A 6,629-nucleotide genomic window follows, 5' to 3' on the forward strand; every position below is an offset into this window, starting at 1 on the left:
AAAATTTTTCTTGAACAAAAAAATTAAATCTTGGATTTTATAAAAATACAATCCCCCCTGAAGAGGGTGTTTAAAAAAGAAACACCCAGATCAGCTCAGGATACATGGTTGAGTTATGGGGTTGTATGAGTCAATTCAAAAGAAAAAGCAAAAACATAAAAAGAAAAGCAAATAGAAGAAAAAATGAAACTTTGGGAGAAAGAAAAAATTTAAAATCAGAATCAAAATATCAAAATCTATGTATATAAAATTTTCTGAATAAACAAAAATAAATTCATAACAGGCCCTTGTATTAGGGTCCAATTAATGTAATTTCTATCCCACTCATCTGTAGGACAAAATGCAGTAATATTGCACTTACCCATTGGCAGCCAAGACTACAGGAAGTTGCCATTCTATAAATAGAGGACCAGATTTATGTGCAAGGGAAGTGTCTGTCATTCCCTGGTCTGATTTACTTTCACTCTCAGGGATATGGGTGAGCCAGGATGATGTCCAACCTTCGGTACCTGACTGGCAGTGTAGTTGAAAGAGTCCTACATCTTAACATATGTTAAGCATCGCAACTTTGAGTCCTACACTAAGTTCAAGTCCTTAGTATTGGCATGGAAGTTTCTCAATCCCACCTGGTTTGGGATGGTCTGCATGACCTTCTGCTGCTAGGCACTGTGCAGTTTTTGGGTGGTCTCCATGACCTTGTGGCTCTTGAGTTCCCTTCACTTTATTTTAATTTACTTTCCCATCAGAAAGATATAGAATTCCTGGTGATAATTTAGACCCTGAAGGTTTTTTTTTAACAGATTTGTTTTTAGGCTCTGCCCCACAATTGCCATGGAGGCAGTAATAGAGTTTGTTAAGAAAATATCTCAGCCAAGGCTGAATGGTTTACTATACCTGCTAAATTTGTGACAAGTATATAATTTTTAAACATCATAGCAAGTGGTTATAATAATGGGTTTGTTTGCTATTGTCTTCAAATAATGTGTTATAGGAAATTATGGTACTTTATTTTAATGTGCATTATGAATCTGCTATTTTTAAAAATTTTTTAAAATCCTTAACTTCTGCGTATTGGCTCCTAAGTGGAAGTGGTAAGGGTGGGCAATGGGAGTCAAGTGACTTGCCCAGGGTCACACAGCTGGGAAGTGTCTGAGGTCAGATTTGAACCTAGGACCTTCCATCTCTAGACCTGGCTCTCAATCCACTGAGCTACCCAGCTGCCCCCTGAATCTGCTATTTTATAAAAGCCATTTACACTCACAGGAGTTCATGGAAAAGCTTAACAGGAAATGGATCTCATTTTTGGGTGAAAAAGCTTTCATTAATTCTAATCTATATATTTTTGATTTTTAAAACATTCTTTTACTTTTTCCTTGTATGTGCAATACAATATGTGTTCTTTTCTCTCATTTTTGTACTTGAGAGCATTGTATTTTTTCCCTGAATTTTTAATTTTTCTTTTAATTTTTTAATAGAGTAATTGACTCTTTTCCTTTTTTCTCAGTTTTTGTACTTAAAGTATATATAATCAGTGTTAATCTTTTTTTATTTTACAGTAATATAAGTTTAATATGAATATACATTTGCTATAATATTAATGCATACCCAAAAAGCCTTTGACTATGGTAACCTGCCAATTATTGGTAAATATTATGGGACTGTGATTAATGTCTCTCTGTCTGATTCCAGGAAAAGGGAACTCAAGAACCACTAAACAGTGCTGAAAGAACCACAAGGTCATAGAGATCGACTGAGAATCTTCAAAGTGCCAAGGAGCAAAAGGTCATCCAGACCATTCCATAAGGGCTTGAAACTAGTGCTTGAGGTTCGGGGTTACAGCTTTTCTGACATATGTTAGAGGCCAGACTTCCCCTGAGCTTTATCCCTAGCCAAGCACCTAAGATTGGCTGTCATTATGGCTCGTCCCTGAGAAGGTGCAGGCAAATCAGACCAGGGAGAGTCACCTCCCTTGCACACAAATTTGGTCCTGTTATAACTCTTATATAAAGAATGGCAACTTTCCGTAGTCCTGGCTCCTGAATGGGTAATTGCAAACTGCTTAAATCACTTTAATTGAGCCTTGATTCAAGGACCTGTTTAAGTTTATTTTTCCTTACATTTTTGCACATAAGATTTTGATATTTTACATTTCATTCACAAGTTAATTTTTCTTTCTATTTGGATTTTATTTTTTTATTTCTTTTGCCAATTGATTTCATACAACCCCATAACTCAGCCATGTATCCTTAGTTGACCTGGGGTACCCTCTTCAGGGGAGAATGTCTTATTAACTCTCCTCAGGGGTGTGTGTATGTTTTATAATCAGAATGTCTATATTATTATCTATAATGTAAAATTTAAACTCTTTTAAGAGTAATTTCAGGGGGGAATGTATAATTCTCCTCAGAAGGGTGTGTATGTTTTATAATCTATAATGTAAAGTTTAAATTCTTTGAGAGTAATTTTAGGATAAGAAATTTGCCATCTCCCCAGAATCCAGACAATGAACCTGTTTGGAGAAGACAGCATGAAGATGCCTAAAGAACCTTCACTCGATCATGAAGATTCACAATGAACTTTGGGGTACAGTTGATTGAAGTATGGGGAGTTGAATGCATTTGTTTTTAATGTGCACTCTTATGCCAAAGGGGACTGCCCCTAATTAGTTTTTGTCAATGCGGCTAGCAATCATTGGTTAATTTTTTTTGTCCTCTTTTCTTTTATCCCCAAATGTCTGTAATTTATAAGTTGGTTATGTTTATAAGAGCTTTTGGGGAGACCAATCTCCCTCATGCTCTTCACAGGGGAATGTGATATTGGAAATTTTGGAGTCCTTGAACTTAATATTGAGATTTCTGATCTAAACTTCCTATGGACATTTAGATCTCTTACAAACTACATTTCCTATGATTCAACTGTTTTCCTATCTTACATGGTGATGTGAGCCAATGCAAACAGAAGCTTAAATAGGGAGAACTTGATTGGTATGCTCTTTTTTTCCTGCCGAACAAGCCAGGTGGGCAGAGGTAATGGCGCGGCAATTTGAATGAGCTCTTATCAGGCACATGGCTATAATTACCAATATGGATTACAATAAAACCCTAATATCTTTATATATATCCTTCTATATCAATTTTGTTACACAGCATCAAAGATTTTTAGACAGATTTGACCTACTCCTCCTTCCTATCCATATTCCATCAACCCAATACCCTCCAAGTTATTAAATTCTTGTTCAAACTTAATTAGCTGGTGTGAGAATCCTCTGATCTAACTACATATGTCTGAATACATACATTACGAAACCCAGCCTCCATATTGTCTGCTTCTGTGGCAGTTGAGATTTTATGAGAGGGAGATCAGTGGTGAAGACATCTTGAGAATATTATCCATCCTTGATTGGGAATTAGATTCAGATAGCAAGAGTCATCAACTACTTGTGAAATTATCCATTCTTATATCAAATTCAGCTTGGAAGAGACTTAGCCAGATAAACAACAGACACTGGTTCACCATCTTTACAGTTAAGGATCAGCAGTCAGAGATCTGAATTGCCAAGGGGGTGGGGGGATGAAGAGTTCTATCAACTTGATTCCCTTCTCCCACCCAAGGCTTGAGTTTCCCAGCTGAGTCTCTGATTTTGCTGCATCTTTACAATTTGGCCAGCCAGCTACGGTTTCTGGACCTTATTAACTAGATAAACCATGGATTATTCTCTGAGTAGGGTGATTTTCATAGTAGTGAGCAGTACTCTTTTGCTCTATAGCCTATGGATGGGAGCTTATAATTTGTGGGTCTTTTTGATACCCCAATATTTAATGGAGTTGTTTAATCTCTATGACACATATAAATGGTTGACTATTAGCACTGGGCAAGTTATGGCCTACATACCAACTTGTGCCAATTATTGCCATTTTTCTAAAGCTACTGGGCTCTCAGAAAATTAATTAGGCATATGCTTGGCAAGAAGGATGATGCCACCGAAATCATTGAGGCATTAAAACAACAGATAAAGGAACTCATTGAAATAAATAGGCACATAAGAGAGGGCAAGGAAATTGATGTCGATTCTATTCTACAACTGGAATTGATTGAGAAGGAAAACCAGGATAAGGTCATAGACAAAACCAAAGACAACAATAATGAAAAGACACAAGGGGCTGAAGCTGCTGTGACCATTCTACCAATCTGTGACCGCACCATGGTCCAGCCTGATTCTAGGATCCTACATATCAAGAGATACAAGCCTTTCTCTGGGAGGGACTTGGAGATCCTGTAGAGAATATTCCCACAATATTATCTCAACATCGACAAATTAATCAAAGAATTCTGGGGGGCCCTTTGTCTGTATAATCCAACTTTTGAAGATGTTGAATTACTTTTAACTGAGCTCTACATCCCCAGTGAAAAAGCAAAATTTATAGCAGAAACTAGGAGCAACCCCAACTTTGCCTCATGGCCAGAACAGCACCAAGACCTTGAGCTTTCATTCCAAGCCAACATGGCTTACTTAAGGCATTGTAGAGAGGATTTAGTGGAGGCAATGCAGATTCATGTACATTGTTCGGATTGGTGTGGCATTTTTGAGAAACTGAAGCAGGGGGAAGATGAACACCCGAGTATCTTTCTTGATAGGCTCATGGAAGCTGGGGAGACCATTAAGTTTTAGGGATATAAGTGGAAACAACATTAGGAGGCAATTCATTAAGGGCAGTGCAGTTCCTATCCAAAAGTACTTCCAATTGAATTGTCCAGGGTGGGAATCCCTATCCACTGAAGACCTCAGGAAGACTGCTTCTTATGTGTGCAAATCCAGAGTTAAAGAGCCTAAGCCATCAAAGAACAATGACAAAGAGAATGATACCATCATTGCTGCCTTGAGAAAGAAGCTCAAGGAAGCAAAAAAGCAAAAAAGAAATTGAGGAGATCAGAAATATGGCATTGCAGACACAAAACCAGAGAATCCAGAGTATACCACAACAATCCTACAATAACAAAATGTCAAAAGATGTTTTTTGTGTCAAAAACTGGGCCACATTGTGCAGGATTATCACTTTAAATCACAAATCAATTTTAACAACCGCAACAACTATAATGATAACAGCAAGAAGAACACCTATTACAATTCCTAGTTCAACAACAATAACAACAATAGATATGGCAATAGTGTGAAATCAAAGTGTTGTGGCCATAACTGCTCCAATTCTAATAGTTCCCCAAGTTTGCTAAGATGGAAGAATATGTGGCTCAAAGAGTGAGGCTGTGTACTAGCTTATGAACTGAGTAAGTAGCATTGATAATTGAAGCAAAAGACAAGGGCTATGACAGTGATAAGGCAGGGAAAAGCATAAAAGAGGAGCTGGGAAATGTATTAATAAGTTACTGACTTGATGAAGGAAAATATGATTATAGTGAAAAGATTGAAGAAGAATTGCAAATGGAAAATGATGTGATTGAGATGAAGAAGACAATCTATGGAATGGAAAGCAATGATTTAAAAACTGATGATAGAAATGTACTTGCACCTACACAAAACCATGATTTAAACTTAATGGAATTAGCACTGATCAATCCCTGATAACATTTGCAAAGGATACACCATTGAAAACATCAAATACTAGTATTCAACCTTTCCCAACATTGAATATTAGGATAGTGGATCATTTGAATCAATCAATAGTAAAGCAATGCAAAGCAACAAAAGAACTGAGTTTAACTGGGAGTTTTTTTTTTTAACATTTAATAATATGTAATTTTTAGAAAAGTTAACATGGTTACATGATTCATGCTCTTACTTTCCCCTTCACCCCCTGACCTCCCCCACCCATAGCCAATGTGCATTTCCACTGGTTTTAACATGTGTCATTGATCAAGACCTATTTCCATATTATTGATAGTTGCACTGGGGTGGTCCTTAGAGTCTATATCCCCAATCATGTCCGCCTCAACCCATGTGTTCAAGTACCTGCTTTTCTTCTGTGTTTCCACTCCTGCAGTTCTTCCTCTGAATGTGGGTAGCGTTCTTTTCCATAAGTCCCTCAGAATTGTCCTGGGTCATTGCATTGCTGCCAGTACAGAAGTCCATTACATTCTATTTTACCAACAGTGTATTGGTCTCTGTGTACAATGTTCTTCTGGCTCTGCTCCTTTCACTCTGCATCAATTCCTGGAGGTCTTTCCAGTTCACATGGAATTCCTCCAGTTTATTATTCCTTTGAGCACAATAGTATTCCATCACCAGCATATACCACAATTTGTTAAGCCATTCCCCAATTGAAGGGCATACCCTCATTTTCCAGTTTTTTGCCACCATAAAAAGCGCAGCTATAAATATTTTTGTACAAGTCTGTTTATCTATGATCTCTTTGGGGTACAAACCCAACAATGGTATGGATAGATCAAAGGGCAGGCATTCTTTTATAGCCCTTTGAGCATAGTTCCAAATTGCCAGCCAGAATGGTTGGATCAGTTCACAACTCCACCAGCAATGCATTAATGTCCCAATTTTGCCACATCCCCTCCAGCATTCATTATTCTCCCCCTTCTTTCATTTTAGCCAATCTGCTAGGTGTGAGGTGATACCTCAGAGTTGTTTTGATTTGCATTTCTCTAATTATTAGAGATTTAGA

The sequence above is a fragment of the Gracilinanus agilis genome, chromosome 1 (genome assembly GCF_016433145.1).
Source record: "Gracilinanus agilis isolate LMUSP501 chromosome 1, AgileGrace, whole genome shotgun sequence".
Lineage (NCBI taxonomy): Eukaryota > Metazoa > Chordata > Mammalia > Didelphimorphia > Didelphidae > Gracilinanus > Gracilinanus agilis.